Genomic DNA, 17,697 nt, shown 5'->3' with positions numbered 1-17,697 from the left:
CAAGTATGATACAATAGCACTCCAGAAAGACATGAGTTATGAGGAATGGCCGGTTAGCATCCTAGATAGAGGGATGAAGCAGTTACGATCTAAGAATATTCCGATAGTCAAGGTCCTATAGAGAAATAGTTTTGAACGGGAGGCAACGTGGGAGTTGGAGGAGGACATGCATGCTCAGTATCCGGAATTTTTTGGTAAGTAAATTTTGGGGACGAAATTCTTTTTAGTAGGGGAGAATTGTAGAGTCCCAGAATGTTTACTTAGTTAGCTAGCTAGTAGTAGTTGTAGTATTTTAGATTTCGTGGATTTTGGTTCAAACTGGGACTTAGTTGGAAACTCCTAGCAATAATTATGGACTTTATAAGTTTAACATGTAGTTTAAGAATATTAATTTTAACATAAGGTTTGATTAATATTGCTGGTTATAAATATGATAATTATTATAACCTAAGGTTTAGATAGAGCCAATAGGATTATGACACTTGTCATATGCTTGATTATTAAGGAATTATTATTTTAACGATAAAATAAGGGAATATAAGACTTAGTCTTCACCAGAATCTGTTAGGGTCATAATTTGACTCAGTCAAAGTAGTTATCCAACCTTAATTATGCTGAAAAAGTGCAATTACGTGTTTAAAATAATCGCGTATGCCGATATATTGCAGCATTAGAGCCGATATATCACCTGACACTGAATACGGAAAAACACGTTGACGTTGCACGATCGTACGAACGGAGACTCAGAACCGCAGCCGATATATCTCCACATAGGGGCTATATATCGACCTAATTAATCTTTTTTTTTTTTAAAAAAACCACATTTGACACCTTAGACCTACCTCTGTTAGTTTTGACTGAGTCTTCAGCCTCTGATTGACGAAAAATCAATTGTCTTCAATTAAATTCATTATTTTTATTCAAATCAAAATGGGGTTAGTTTCACTCCTTACCTCTATAAATAGGATCTAGTACCCAGCCCTTATTTACTCTTTAGCTGTGATCATACTCCAAGGTGCTAGTGAGAACATAAGAGTACACTTGGGTTGGGAAAGAAAAAGCTTTATCATTCTTAAGCTTTATCAAACACTTGGGAAGTAAGGATTAGAGTGTTTCGGTATTGGAGTTAGGCCAATCTATAAGGTCAACAAAGGTACCCTCATTCTTAAGTTCAATACTTTTGATTCCTTGGTTTCTTTAGTTTTATTCAGGTTCTAACTTTTGGTTTGTGGATAGGATTTTGAGTTCCTTGAACTTAAGGTGTCTTTTCGGTAAGTTTCTCTTAGTGGTTTAGTTCTATTCTTTTCATCTCTTTCCTTTAGAAATACTCACTATTCTATTGCTGGTTTTAGGAGTGTTCCATGTCCCACATTTGTTCTCATATCCCAGTTTTGGTAAGGAAAATAGGCTAGATCTTGTATGTTTGTATGATATGTTATGCTTTTATGTTATGTTATGTATAATATGTTGTGATAAGTTTATGTTTTAATATGTTATGTTATGATTTACCCTACCTCAAATATTAGACAGGGAACGTAGATGGTTTATCACATGTCATAATGGACATTATTAGTATAGTCTTATATGGAATATGTTATAATATGTTTATAGTATATGTTATATTATGTTTATAGTATATGTGATGATATGATTTTATGTGTATGTTTATGTTGTTAGTAGTTTTTCCTTGTTGGGCATTAGGCTCACTCCTTTTCTTTTAGTATGATGCAGGGAAATAGATGCAAAGGCAGAAAGATTCTTGGAAGCTTGGTGAGTGTATGGAGGTGAATGGAGTGGATGGGCTGAATGTCGATTCGAGGACAACATTTTTTTTAGTCACTTTGAATTACGTTTTTATGTATTTTTCCGCATTTAGCTTTGTGAACAATTTTATTTAAAGTTATGCTTTATTTTAAAACAATGTACTCATTTATGTATTACAAATATTATTTCTTCCAAGTTTCAATAAAGTTATGAATTTTCTTATATATGTTTTTTTCAAAGTTGTAGTTATGTCTAATAGGTTTAATGACCTAAGTCTCATAGATAGATGGGTCGTTACATTTATCTTATAAATTTGTGTGATAGTTTGTTTTTATCAAGTGATTAGAGCTTTTTTTCTTTATCAAATTCACCAAAGAACATTGCGAGATATATTAGAACTAAAAATAGTTGATGCATATATACTACTGTCTACACTATGACTTTTTCTATTCTTATTTTATTTCTATTATCAATTTATTTTCAAATATTATTCTATTTTATATTCATGTCATGTAATCATGTAAATATATATCTATGTCAACATTATGTTTAGATGTCATATATGTAAAGATTATTAATGTAAAATATTTATATATAATATAGAACTATAATTCATTCGATTATAAAAATATATATTTTTAAAAAGATAGTGAACCAGTTTTTATTAAAATTACATACAATGTTTATAACTTTAAAACTAAATAAATGTGCATTGCACATTGCTTTTACCTAATATATATATATATATATAAAAAAAAAAAAAAAAAAGCAATAACGAGTGTTGTCAAGAAACTAGGCTATCAGTAAAATCCCGAAAAAGCACAATGAGTAATAGGAATACTCTAAATTTACACACACGAAATATGCATAATATGACTTGTCATTGATATCAATATTTTAATATTTTTATGTGAGATTTTCGTATTATAAATTGTGTAACTATAATAATAATAATTGATAGCGTACATATTTTGTATGGGAATTAGATCGACTCCCTTGTCGAGAAATAGTGTTATTTGGTTTAAACAAAAGAAAAAAGTCTCAAAATAAAACCATAGATCCAATTTATTTTCAGCAAAGACTTACAACTTAAATTTTAATTTTTTTTGTTAGTTAAAAAATATCACAATCACATTACCTTAATTTGGTAGAATCTTTACAAATTTAAAGTCGCCAAATACAAGCAACTTGCAATGTATGTTGTTTGTTTAGTTTTATTTATAGAATTTTTTAATTATATACAATATTTATTAAATTTATATTAGTATCATATACATTTCAAATAAATAAATAATATTATATAAAAAAAAATGACATAAACCTATTTAATCAAAAGTTAAATCAAAACATTATTTGTACTTTATATATATATATAATATTATAACACTTTTAAACATAAATGATAATATTTTTAATAAAAATTAAGATTATGTATAATATATTATTATTATAATGATATTTTATAATATTTAAATTTATATTAATATAAGTATTAAATCTCTAATTTTGTATTAAATATTATTATAATAATAATATTTGAATTCATATTAATATAATTAGTAAAAAATTAGGATTATATATTATTATCAAAATAATATTTATATAATTTAAATTTATATTAATATAATTATTAAATATCTAGTATTATATAATATTATAATAATGATATTTTATAACATTTGAATTTATATTAATATAATTATTATACATGTAGTTTTATATTGAATATTATTATAATAATGATATTTTATAATATTTGAATTTATATTAATATAATTAAAAAAATATCTATTTTAGTTAGTTGTAAATGAATATTCTGTTAAATATTTAAAATATTTTATTAAAGTTAACAAAACAAACCGTTAAAACAAAATAAAATATGTTATCTACACACTTTTTATATAAAAGATATATAAATTTGAATTACCTTAGCATGATTTGCAAACAAAAACATATATAAAAATAATAAGCTTCCAAATTTTGGTAATAATTTAATAGAAAAATGGGAAATATTTATTTTATATAGGAGGGATTAATTAATTAATACTGATATTTTAGTTGTAAAATATACCTATTTTACCAATGTAGTAGAATTAATGAGCCATTCTCTTCTAAAATCTATCTAATGTTACAATGATTTAAATTACGTAAAATTACATAAAATACTAATTTCATTATAAAATTACATTTTTATGGCCAAATATATATTTTAATTTTACGGTTTTAAGAAAATTTTTACATTTTTACGGTTTTTTTTGTATTGTTTTCGCGTTGCTTAGGTTCTTTTTTTTTTAATTTTTTTTTTATTTTCACGTTGTTTTTATGTTTTTTTTAGGTTGATATTTAGTTGGTCCAGTGAGTTGTTTTCAAGTTGCTTTCAAGTTATTTTTTCTAAAAACCATATTTTCTTAATTATGATACTTTGAAAATTGTATTTTTGAAAACTTGAGTGCGTATTTTTTAAAGAAAAAAATATGAATCGTAAAAAAGTAAAAATAAAAACAAACAAAAAATGTGTATTTAAGAAAAAATCTCTTTAAATTAATTAAAATTGAGGATTTGACGAAATCCATTCATCCTGATCATGATATTTTTCTTCTAAAAGTGATCTAGCAAATACTTTTAGTTTTACCCCCGTATTCCTTTCATTAATTTCTACCCTTATAACAAACACGTGCTTACAGTAAATATAGTAGATAAACAAAATAAATTGTGGTAAAAGCTATAGCAAGGAATTAGATATGTCTTCCAAGTTCCAGTTTGGTGAAAAATTAAGTGTCAACAAATATTAATGCAAATATATATATATATATATTTCTTATTATTTATTTATTTATTTCATGTAATGTGTAATATTCTCTCTTCAAACTCATATAAAAATATATAGTCTTATATATAAAGAACAATGCATCCAAAAACAGAAGATCTTAACACATACTATTCCAAAAATTAGTTACATAATAGCCACTGTACACTTTTTTCAATAATATTATTCTGCAGTACAAAACGTTTTTCTACCGTTTTCTTTTATTATCTTCTAAATATTCCAATATTTCTTGCTTGGATTGTACTCTACTATTTAGAAGGACCATTTATTCTAGAAAAACCATTCTAATAATATCTACATGCAAGGAATATTTTTCTATATAAAGATCACCCTTTCTAATGTGATATGAAGTTATACACATATATAGAGAAATTTTATAATAAGGGCGACACTTTAACTCATATCGGTAGGGGCATAATTTCTTTTATAGTACGTAGAGAAATTATAACTCAATTTTTTTTTATATAATGGTGTAAATTGTAGTTATAATAGTATCACCAGTTTTCAGAAAACTCAGAATACTTTACAATGTCAAAAATAAGAGTTTAAAACACTTAGTTGCTTGGGTAAATAAAAAAACAGACACGCATGTAATTAACTGTTTGAATCTTGTTTTGGGCATCATAAATTATTTAAAATTTCTTAAAAATTAATGAAATACCTCGTATAACTATAATGTATAACGTCATATAAAAAAAAATCATAACTCCTAACGATAACGATAGGAGTTAAAGTGGCACCACACTTTAAAATTTTCCAATGTATAGAACTTTTTTAATATTAGCTATATAAATATGTATATAGATAAATAATGTATATATATATATATGTATAGATATAGATAAATAATTATGGGCTGACTCATGGCGTTTTTTAGGTATGCAATAAATTGGGCCCCTACGCGCCATGAAGTGTGGCATCTAGTTGATCTAGACGTAGCAAGGCAGCCAGCAGTAGCATATATACAGCTCCGTCAGTAAAATTAAAAATTAAAAATATTGTACAGTAGTCTCAGTATATAGGACTGCGTCTATATATTTATATATATGTGTATGTATACATAGAATTGAGAGACAAGACAAGTATAACGAAATTAACGTTGGCAAAATCACATATACCACTAAAGATATATACTGATATTTATGCACATTAAAGTCATCGTAACAACAAAAACTGTGCTCTTATCATTAATTACCAATCTTAATTATATCTCAAAAAAAATTCTATTAATTTCACTCTTTTACTTTTTACACACGAGCCTTAAATTCTCATGTGATTTTTTGATATATAGAACTGAATATTATTTTAGTGTTTAATTAACTTGCATGGTGAAAAAAATAGTATTACTAACCTATCATATACTATGAGTTATATTTATTTAGCAATATGTATATATATATTTATATAATCATATCCTCCACGTGGTCAAGTAAAAAAGCAGCGCTAGCTACTATAGCACATGTATATATATATATATATGTATATATATGTGTGGATGATATGTATGTGATCATGGGAATCTTTTTTATCGTGATATATAGCTTTTGACCTTTTATATATATCCCATAAACCCTTTTGTGGAGTGTGTACGTTCTAACTTTGCTGAGTTAATATGAATGAAAACAGAGATCGATATGTTGTCAAATTCTGTTCCATGCAAAGTACAACAAGGCAACTGCTCACTGTTCCAAACCAAATATATATATATATAAAGGAAAGAAAGTGAGAACCCAACCGAACAAGATTCCTTCAGATCAGCCCTGAACATTAACATGTACATATATCTATATATATATTTATATAAAGAGCCCACTCTAGAGAGGAGAAGCAGTAGGTTTAAGGGTTTAAGAGGCGTAATGAATGACGACAATAAAAGAAGCAAATAAGAAGAGAAGTAGTTTTCGTCGTTTTTAATTCTGTCTCTCTCTCACTCTTGCCAAACTCTAAGGACGCGTGCAATCTACTTGAGCCCACTCCTAAATAGACTTGCATGGACCACGTTCAAATTTTCTTTTCTTTTCTTTTTTACTGTTAATAATGTTAATGACACACCACATTCCCGTGACACGATTACACTACACCCCTCTTTTTCACACACACACACACACAGATCGACATTATCCATAGCTTGCTAGGAGACTCTCATTTTCTCTTTTATGGAGAAATTGGAAGAAGAAAATCATCCCAGTTGTTTTAGGGTTTATATCAATTTGGACGATGATGATGATGATGGTGGTGGTGGTGATGGTGATGGGAGTTTGGCATGCATGCCCTTTGCTTGGCTTTATTTCTCTTCTTTTTCAATGAGTCCCCTAGTACACTCAACATTCCATGTTCCAAAAGTTACAATGAGACAGAGATATATATGTAAATCTGGACCTGAAATTGTGAATTTTGAGTCAGAACCACCCAAAAAGAAAAAAAATTAAAGTTGACAAAGATGAACGGCTGTGATTGAATAACACATTAACTGATCATCATGATACTGCTGCACTAGTAGTACTAGTACCCATGCAGAAAGCAAGAAAAAGAAAAAGAAGTAGTAGTAGTAGAAGAAGAAACTGAATTAAGCAGACAATAGAGGATAAAGAATTACATTAATCTAAAAGAGAGAAAGAAACAAAAAACAAAAAAATAAAATAAATAAAAAAGGTGAGATTGTCTCAGGGAGGAAAGGGGGGGTCCTCTAGTAGAGAGTAAAGGGTGGGACCCACATGCCCTGGTAGAATAGAATAGAGTAGCTAGCTAAGGATAATTTGATCATATATATGTGTGTATATGTGTGTATCATCATGTATATATGTGTGTGTATATACATATATAGTTTGTGACAGGGCATTTAACAACGACAGTGCAAAAAGGGAGGGTACTAGTACTAGTGCATGCATGGCAGCCGATCCCATAAAACAACCGCAATTATAGTGTAAAAACTTTCAAGCTAGGGGTCCGCGCGGCCTTGACAGTAACTACTCATGCCTCCTCCTGCTACTACCTCCAAAACAGCCGTAAAGGTGTTTGATAAAATGCCTCAAAACAAAAAATTAAAATGTATTTATATATATTATAGTGTATTGTCGACAAAACAAGACAGGGCCGACCTATATAACAAGGGCACATATATAAGAGAAAGAGAGAAAAGTGGGGACTAACAAACAATATGTATAGGAAAATTTTCTGACCCACCTGGAATGGATGGGGGATGAGATTTAGGGATATTTGAGAAACTATGCTAGCCCATTGGTTCAGCCCTCATGGCCTCCCTCATTCAATGCTGAGTACAACCCAACAGAACTATATCTTATAAGCCAAGGAATCAAAACTTCACAATCCCATTTATATGTGCCATCCCCAACTCTGTACACATATATATATATATATACATATCATATCATTGTAGTTTGTTTTTTGTATACTTATAAATATAGTACTGCTAGCTACTCTCTTACCCTTCTTTTTTGGTCTCTTATTTCTCTCCCCCACATATTTTGTTTGAACTCTAGCTAGGTATATAGCTACCTATATGTATATATATATATATGTGTGTGTGTGATTATTAATTAGTTAAATTTATGAAGCTGGTAGCCCACTTCTTCTTCTTTTTTATTACTATTTTTTTTTATTAATTGTCCTTTGTTTCCTTTTCATTGTTATACCTTCATTGCATGCCTATATATATAGTACCTAGCTAGCTTTCCTTTCTCTATGAGATTTTTATCTTCCATTATTTATGTGACATCACATATGTGTAAAAGTTTGGTTTTATGAGACGCGGTGGGAGATATGGTATGGACCATTTGGACCATGTGAATCATATGGCAGAGACCTTTCGAGAGAGAAAAATGTGTATGGAGCCATCATAAATGCATCCCAAGAGCATATATGTGGATACATATTACATGTACAATAAGGTGTCATGTAATGTAGTATATAGTTTAATAGTGAATAGGTAAATAACACAAGTCTTGTAGTGTCACACTATATAAATCTCATGGTTCTAATTATATAATTATTAACCATAAATTGTAAAATGTAAAGTAATAATATTACACATGCAAAAACAAAAACAAAGTAGAAAAGTTTAGTTTTGTGTGTATGCATATACATATTTATATCTTCATTAAAAATATTATAAATGGCTTTTAAAGGAAATTGTTAAATATGTAGAGAGTGTGGGGATACCACAAATGGATGGGAAATATCAAAGTTTTAAGGTCCCCCACTAGTAGTAGTGTCAATAGTGTGTAGTGACTTGTAACTTTTGTCTTTGTTGGATACACATGTGGCTATATGTACTTCCAATTGAGCATGCACCTAAGGTGCCAGACATGCAATGTAATGTAATGTTTTCTGTGGTACCACCCCTTCCTCGAGGCTCAACTAGTAAATAAATACATATTTGATGAGGAAGTCTATGAATACCTTTAATTACCTTTTGCTCCCACTTTTTTTTTTCTTTATATGCATATATAATTATTCACAAATTTTTATTAGCTTTATTTGTTATATTTTGTTATGTCTCTATTTTATTGGTTAGATGGAATCCTTTGATCGTACATATCCATCTTTTCTATGGTTATCATATTCATCACCAACCACTGTCACATTCCTTACAATATTTAGTTAGGAGAACTAATTTTAAAACATTAATGTATTATTATAGTATTATATATGTGATTGTTTGTGTTGATTGGTGTTGATTAGCTAGGATGGTGAAACACGTGACCGGATTTGATTATTTATTTTAAAACATGCTAAAACTTGATTAATAAAAAAATGTACTTAAAAAAATCAAGGTTACAAAACGTTCAAGAGATTTACCTTTCTATTCGTAAAAAACTCTCTTATACTTATTATCTCTAGCATAGGGTATTACGAAACCCTAGCCGTCGCCTCATAGCTTCCTCTCGGTCGGGGATTCGCTGGTCTGCCTCCGGGCTTCGGCAAGTCTTCAGCCAAGATACAATTATTGACTCCGCAACAACCTCTTCACCGCTCCTCCTCTGGCCTGGTCTTCTTCTTCTATGGTAATCTCGGTTCGTGGCTGTCTTGTGAGGGTGGCCAGGATCTGATCCACTTGGGTGAGACGGCGCTCGAAGCCTACACGCTGGTGGGATGTGTAGTCGTTGGGGTTTGAAGCTTTGGGTTTGAATCGGGGGCTGGTGCCGCTAGTGGGTAGTGGGGTGTATGAGGATATGTTGTTTGTTTTTCAATTTTTTTATTTTTATTTTGTGCCTAGTTTTTTGGCTGTGCTTTATTTTAATTTTACAATAAAAGTGGATTTCAATCATAACCTTGCTAGATTAGTGGGGTTAGGGGAGGTTGGCTTTGATTTCTTTTGGGTGGTTGGTGGTACGTTGACTGTCTCAATGCGTTTCTACGAATGGATCAATTTTTTCCTCCTCGGATATCAGATCTTGGGGATTCCTCAATCTTTATTGACCCCGTGATACACGATTTCCCGATTTCTAGTGTCTAGACTCATGAATCGTTATTTTATTGCCTTTATTTTTTGTTTGAATAAAGGAATTGTTATTTTCCGTCTCTTATTGAAAGATCATTGGCTGATAGTCATTGATGGAGTTGATATGTCATATGCTCATTTGAAGAGGAAATCTAGTTCACTTCGCACTCATTGAATGTTTGACTGGTCGTGCCTTATTGGATTGTTAGGATTTTTTTTTTCATTTGTTTATTGTAAACGGCTTAGTAGGTCTATATTGGTTGATTTTACTTTTTGAGTATTATTCTGTTGTAATAAATTTTGTCTTATTGACCAATTAATCAATATTACATTTATCTATCAAAAAAATCAAGGTCGTTACTTTTAGGAGTCGTCGCCAATTGGGTACACTGTCGCGTCATTTGATTACAATATTTTTACAAAACATTTATTATTTGTATACGAGTGGAGTTAAATCTGATTTACCTAATATTTATGTTCTGATGATGGGGGTTTTTATTGTAATTAGGAAGGTTTGCCTTTCTAATGTATTTGGTTTGGTTGACCATTAATTATTTGGATCATCTTTGGTGTGAAATTTGTTGTTGCTCATTGAATATTGTCTTACCTATAGGATTATGATTTATTTTAACAAATTAATAATAAAAGTTCATTTTCCTTAAAAAGAAAAACACAGTTTCTATATCAATTAACCAAGTTTTAGGACTACAATTTTAATTGGCAAACAATGTTTATAGAGCATAAAATTTTAAATTAATATTTCTAATTATTGTTATCAAAATGAAAATCAATTTATCTAATAAATGTTAAAGTTTTTTTTTTCTTGACTGAGGAAGTGCGTACGTGGGGGAGTTTGAACTCAAATGACCTTCCACGTTCGTCTCATAGGCATAGTTACGAGCTACTTGACTATATGTACATATGCATGTAATGATCATGTACATATATTTAATTTAAATCATATTTACTTTTATTTTTAAAAAGTTAATTCATGATACAATATGGTTATTATTGTTATCCAATTTCAACATCAAAACTACTTGACAAAAAGAGAGAAAGGGGAAAAAATAAGACCTACAATGAAAGAATTTAATTATGTGCCTACAATCATTGACTGCATTACAACCACATATATCAATCATGGAAATTCATTTTCCTTCTTTTTCGTGCATTTTTATTTTTTTTCTTTAACGTGTGAAATTGAACTATAATATAAATGTGTGTGTGACAAAATTATTAGCAGAATTGGTACATGAGTGAATGAGACTATAGTATATGGATTTTATATATAATGCAATGCATGTGACGATTTCGAAATACGTCGTAGAGGATAAAGATAAACGTACTTATCAACAACGTAATAGAGAAGGTTAAATAAGGACAAATAAAAGATGCATACAAGAACAAATGTGTCGAGTAATTCATAAGATGCTTTCCCATTTCTATAAGTTGCCTAAGATTTTTGGATTGTACTTAGTGTTTTTACCAATATTACTGTATATATATATATATGGATACATCGACTTATTATATTTCGCTTAGATTTGAAATATTGATAATATTATTTTCACACCACAAAAAAAAGGCAAAAGAATCTTTTTCCGATGGTGTATACGCTAAAACACCGACAAAAGTATCCACGGGTTGCCGACGCTATTTTACGCCGGTATAGATGACTTTTGTCGGTGGGTGCACGAGAAGGCGCCATTAAAAGTTGAATAAGTTATCCACCAGCACGCACAAAATTTTTGGTGGGAAATCCAACATTTTGCTAGCGCAAATTTGCATTGGCAAAAGTTTTGGGGGGAATTTCCCGCATGCTGAAAATGGAGCCAAAACAATTGGTGGGAACGGTTTTGCTGACGTAATAAATTGCGCCAGCAAAAGTGTGTCGCACACGAAAATACTGCATTTCCATTTATTTTATAAGTGATGACTTTTGTCGGCGTAGTGAAACGCGCCGACAAGAGCCTCTGAAAATATATCCCCAACCCGAGCATCTTTCTTCCTCCCCTCTTCTCTTTTCTCTTTCTCTTTCCACTGGTGCGAAAACCTCCGCCTCCACCCACGAGTATGTCCCTCTAAATGCTATTTTTTGAGTTTTTCTCCATCTAAATCTCTCTTTCTTTGTTTTTAACTGTATATAAATCTCTATAACAAGTTTTTTTTATGCAGAAAATTGGTTGGGGCCACATTTTTTGAGTATTTTTCCTCACCATTCTGGCATTGTTGCCGCCAATCTCCGCCCCTACTCTTAGGTATTACATTTTTTGTATATATAAAATTTGTTAAATATTGATATAGTTTGTTATTTTTTGTTGAAAATCAATATAGTTTGTTATTTTTTGTTAAAAATCAATATAGTTTGTTTTATTTTGTTAAATGTGATATATTGATAGATTAAGTTAATAATATTGATAGATTATGTTTTTTCTAAAATTTATTTTTTATTTGTCAAAGAGGAGATTGTGGTTAGAATTGAAATTGTTGTTTAATTTATTTATTTGTTTTTGTTTAAATTTAATTAGATTTTTTTTCAGATTTGTTTTTCATAAAAGGAACAAAGTTTACATTGGATTTGGAGTATTCGCAAATTTCATTTGTGAAAAAGTATGTTTCTATGTGTATAATTTATTTTTATTATTGTGTTGAATTGAAATTAATATATGAAATGGTAACATGAATAGCATGAGATAGGTAATATGAGATAGGTGATATGAATAGCATGAGATAGGTATGAATATCATGAGATAGGTAATATGAATCGCATGAGATAGGTAATATCATGTTAGTAATAATAGGTAAATTAATAGCATGAGATAGATTAGGTTTACAATAAAGTTTTAAGAAATATATCTATATTTTTGTTTATGAATGTCTTAATCTTATTTTACTTTAGAAATAAGAATATGAATATTATTCTTTGTTTAATTATATTATTCAACTGTTAGAAGAGTTTGAATTTCTTAAATATTCAGCCGTAGTAAAGTAGGTTCTGAGATTAAATATTGTGTGCTGCGGTGATAACGGAAGGTTTATGTTATGTGTGTTATAGTGAAGTAGGTTCTGGGCTTGTTTGTCTGCTGGGAGATATAAGGAAAAATTTATTATCTTTTGTGCTTGTTGTTTGTTGAATTGATAAGTACTTGTAAAATTAGGAAAATATTATATAAACAGATGAAACTTTGTCCAATTTATTATCGCGCCGGGGTATAGACAAGCAATGAGGACGTGACCTTAAGTACTAAGCAAGCCAATTTTTTCTGAGACATTTGTTCAACATACGTTCCGAAAGTGCAAAAAATAAAAACAAAAATGGCATTGGTGGGGAGACTCCTAGCCAAGTCCATTATAGGGTGGTCGGCCAGATCATCAACCTTATTGGGTGGTCGGCCTATCACCCATCACTACAAGAAAAAGACTCTACAGCGACGACTTTTGTCATCGATGTAGATCAAGAAGTCGTCGCCAAAATGGCGTCGCTGTAGGTCCGTATGTGTAGCAATCTACGGCGACAACAAAATGCAGTCGTCGCAGTAGTGTTTTACTACAGCGACGACATGTCAGACGCAGTAGGAAATCCTTATTTTCGGTTGGACTAGGATATTGTGATGACATGTCGTCACTGTTGGTGGTTGCAAAATTTAAAAATTTGAATTTCAAAAACTTCTACAGCGACAACATGTGGTCGTTGTAGGTCCGTCGACCGCTCCATCTACAGCGACACCATGTCGTCGCTAAAGAGTGCGTGGATTTATATGCCTTCAGCGATGACATGACGTCGATGTAAGGTCACGAAAACTCAGATTTTAAATGTTCTGCGTGCAGCCTACGGCAACGACAGTCGTCGCTGTATGTATACAATTTAAAATATATAATTAATTAATTATATTGATTAAAATTTATTTAATATAATATTAAATATTAATTAAATAAATAAAACCAACTTATTTAATTAAATAATAAAACCAATTTAACAATATCCATAGTCTCCAAAATGTAAGATAACAAAACATAAGTAGTATAGTCTCCAAAATAAAAAAAAAAACAACACAAAATATTAATAATCTAAAAATAGTAATATAATAAAACTAAATGTCATCAAAATCAATTCCAAAGTCATTATCGTCGGACTGTTGTGGTGGCTGTGGTGGTTATTGTGGTGGTGGCTATTGTGGTGGTTGTCGCTGTTGTGGTTGAAAGCTTGCCATCATAGACTGTATCATGTTCATGTCCAAGTTGACAGGCTGAAATTGTGGAGCTTGGATGTTCGGATTTGTTGCTTGCAAAAATTGTTGCATTTGCTGGAAGTTGTTGTTCTGGGTCATAAAGACTTGACTGAAGTGTTGAATCATGGACTAGAAAGCCTCAGGTGGTATCGTTGGAGGGCCAACTGTGGTGGACGAAAACGGTGATGCCTCTAATTGTGAAGAGGATCTGATGGCGCTTGAGGCAAAGGCACTAGTTCCCTTCAACTTTCGTCCAATACCTCAGTTGTGGCCACGACGTTGACCAAGTACCTTTGAGACGACTTGTGTCTCATTGACAGTGACACTTCCTGCTTCAGATTCAGATTGAGATTGGGGATTGTGTCTAGACTTCTTGCTGCAAGGCATCCTGCAGTTTAGATTCAAGACAATTAATACATAATATAATTGAATAATATACATAAATACAAAACTTAGAAAGTTACTTACATATGCATCCTTAGCATTTGTGTTCACTCATCCACGTGTCGGATGATTGTGTATGCCATGGAACATATCGATAATGTTGGGCAATTCCTTAGTCTGAAGATTCATCTTTAGAAGACAAAATTTAACAAAATCTCAATTAAATATTGAAATTATTATTAAGATAACTTAAAATATTTCAAATTATCTATATATTTTTATTTACCTTCTTAAATCGAGCAGAAGCATAAGAAGTCGATCCATGGAGACTTTGATACTTCTATTTTGCTCTGTTGGCAATATTTTCCTTTGAGCGTGCCATGAACTGTGGAGTGGTGAAAAGGTCAACCAACTTCTGCCAACTATCATTGTCCATGTCCTCTGGTGGATTCTTTCTGGCTGTCTCGATATCATCATACCCTCCATGTTCATCGAAGTGTCTTTTCTTGCGACCTTTTCTATCCTTGTAGTGATCCTGAAACTCTTGCTCAATCCCTTTCTCTATCAGTCGCCACTCAGGGAGAGCTCGGGGAAGAATGAAAAATTCCTTAAAAAAATGGTGAGATTTTTTAAATTATTAAAAAAAACATTGCATGTGAATAAGTAGATAAATTTACCTCAAGCTTTTGCATTAATTCAATCTGTGCTCATTCAGAACACTCTGCCAAGACTCATAATATAATGGGACATGGTGACCAATAAGGTTGCCAATAATTCTCATGAACAACGTCCCAAAATCACAAACTGCTTTGTAGGTTCCCTCCTTCAAATCAAATTATAGAGCCAATGAACATTTATTGTCGTTGACAAGCTGCTGCAAATATTTGGATTGAGATCAACCTCTTCTTTTTGCGAAAGCCGCTGCATATGTTAATTAAACAATACAATTAAATTGAATAAAATAATAACAATTTGTCATTTATTGATAAAAGATAGAGTAATTATAGTATATCTCCTGTCTCACAAGAAGTAGGAACTCGTGTGGGATCTGGAGGAGGAGGAGGATTCGCTCCATCAGTGTCATGAGAACGAGCAACAGTAGCAGGCATATCTTTGCAGTTTAAATAATTATTAACTTAAATTCAGTTATGGTTGGAGGTCAATTACATAACTTAAATAATTTCGGTAATGCAGTTGAAACTATTGAAAAACAAATATTGTTGAATTCAATTTATATATTGATTGAAAAGTCTTGAAATTAAAACATACACATTAAACATACAAACATGAATATGCATAAGAAAATATTATTCCTCATCAATTTCGATTCCTACATCATCATCTGTACTTTCTAAATCATCTTCATTAATTTCGTCATCATCATCGTCATTGATGAAATCATCATCCACATCTGGAATAGGTCGAAACGTTTTCCCAATTATGTTGGTATGACTAGGTCAATCCAAATTCATAATCTCCAACTCTCCTAATTCCACAGTGAGTAAAAAATTTGATGAAGTGGTGTCATGCACGACATCAACCTTGCTATCATCATCGATACTTGGATGATCCCAAATCTTTCGACGATTGACTTCTTCTACTACCTTCCAATTTCTGTTTCTTGAAGGATCTTCCCAGTAGAAAACTTGTTTTGCTTGAGTGGCGAGAATAAACTGATCTTTCTTGTACCATTCAGAATTAATCATGATACTAGCTATGTTATTCTCAGTTACATTTCGACCCTGGCTTGCATCAGTGTTGAACCATTTGCATCGAAACAATACTACCGAGTAACCATGGGAATAACATAACTTTACAATCTCCTCAACTTGGCCATAGAAAGTGAAACCATCGGTTCCTGGCACCGAAACTCCACTATTTTGAGTGGTATGTCTTTCATCACGACTGTGGACCAAAAACTTCACACTGTTAATAATGCAAGCCGTGTAGGAGTATGCATTCTGATTGGACCCGTTTGCTAAAGCAAATAATTCATCAGTGCACTCAGTTGACTTTACTTGTCACAAACGACCCATCTATAGAGTATGACACAAAAAAAGGAAAACACAATGAGATGAGTATTAATCGATACGAATTTCGTAAGAATTCTACAGTTTTGATAATTTACCTTCAATTTAAACCAGATAGGGAAACTTTTTGAAGATTTATGTTTGAATTTTCTCAAAGGCATTCACTGTATAACACAATTAAGGTAAGATAACAGTTTTCCATTAATTAAATTTAATGAATTCATATGTGTGTTGAGCTACTTACTCCATATATGGTTGGATTTCAGGGCAATTGTTGAGTACAAACCACTCTGCTTCTTTCCGATGAAGATAGTCAAGGGATATGATTTTCTTTTTGCTACTTGGACAACATTGTGATTAAAAAACTGACAACTGTCTTTTAGGAATAACAATATCCGCAATTATTTTGGGACGATTAAATTTAGTCTGTACGCCCTGAAGATATTGCGAACAAAAAGTCAAAGCTTCATCGGCAACATAACCCTCCGCTATAGAACCTTCAGGGCCTGCCTTATTCCTGACATAATTTTTCAACTTCTTCATATATCGCTCAAACGGATATATCCTCCTCATGTAAACTGGTCCTCCGAGGATAGCATCTTGTGGTAAATGAAGAATTGAATGAATCATTATGTCAAAAAAGGCTGGAGGAAAAATTATCTTCAACTTGCACAAAATTTGTATCACTTGATTTTCTGCATTCTCCATGTCCTTAACAACCAATGTACGAGCACAAAATTTCTTAAAGGAATTGCAAATCTCAATGATTGTCTTCGAAATGGACTTATCCAAGTAGCCTCGAACTCCTACCAGCAACAAACATCGCATAATAATGTGACAATCATGGGATTTCAACCCAACAATGTTGCCATCATTGTCAGATACTTTTTTAGAGAAATTTGAACCAAAGCCATCAGGAAGTCTAACTCCTTTTACGAACTGACAAAAAAACCGTCTATCATCCGGTGTGAAAGAGTACATAGGATGTGGTTTGATAAACTT

General features: G+C 31.3%; 1 long non-coding RNA gene across 1 annotated transcript; it reads right to left on the bottom strand.

The window, feature by feature from the left end:
- Positions 1-6,352: 6,352 nt before the first annotated feature.
- LOC133778165 (uncharacterized) lies at positions 6,353-10,042 on the bottom strand. The gene is made up of 2 exons (XR_009869040.1): positions 9,410-10,042; positions 6,353-6,970 (listed from the first exon to the last, which is right to left on the bottom strand). It is a non-coding gene; the product is annotated as an uncharacterized LOC133778165 (long non-coding RNA).
- Between the last annotated feature and the right edge of the window lie 7,655 nt (positions 10,043-17,697).

Source organism: Humulus lupulus, chromosome 5 (assembly GCF_963169125.1).
Source record: "Humulus lupulus chromosome 5, drHumLupu1.1, whole genome shotgun sequence".
NCBI lineage: Eukaryota > Viridiplantae > Streptophyta > Magnoliopsida > Rosales > Cannabaceae > Humulus > Humulus lupulus.
The sequence above is the reverse complement of the archived record's forward strand: the minus strand, read 5'-3'. Positions and strand labels throughout refer to the sequence as shown.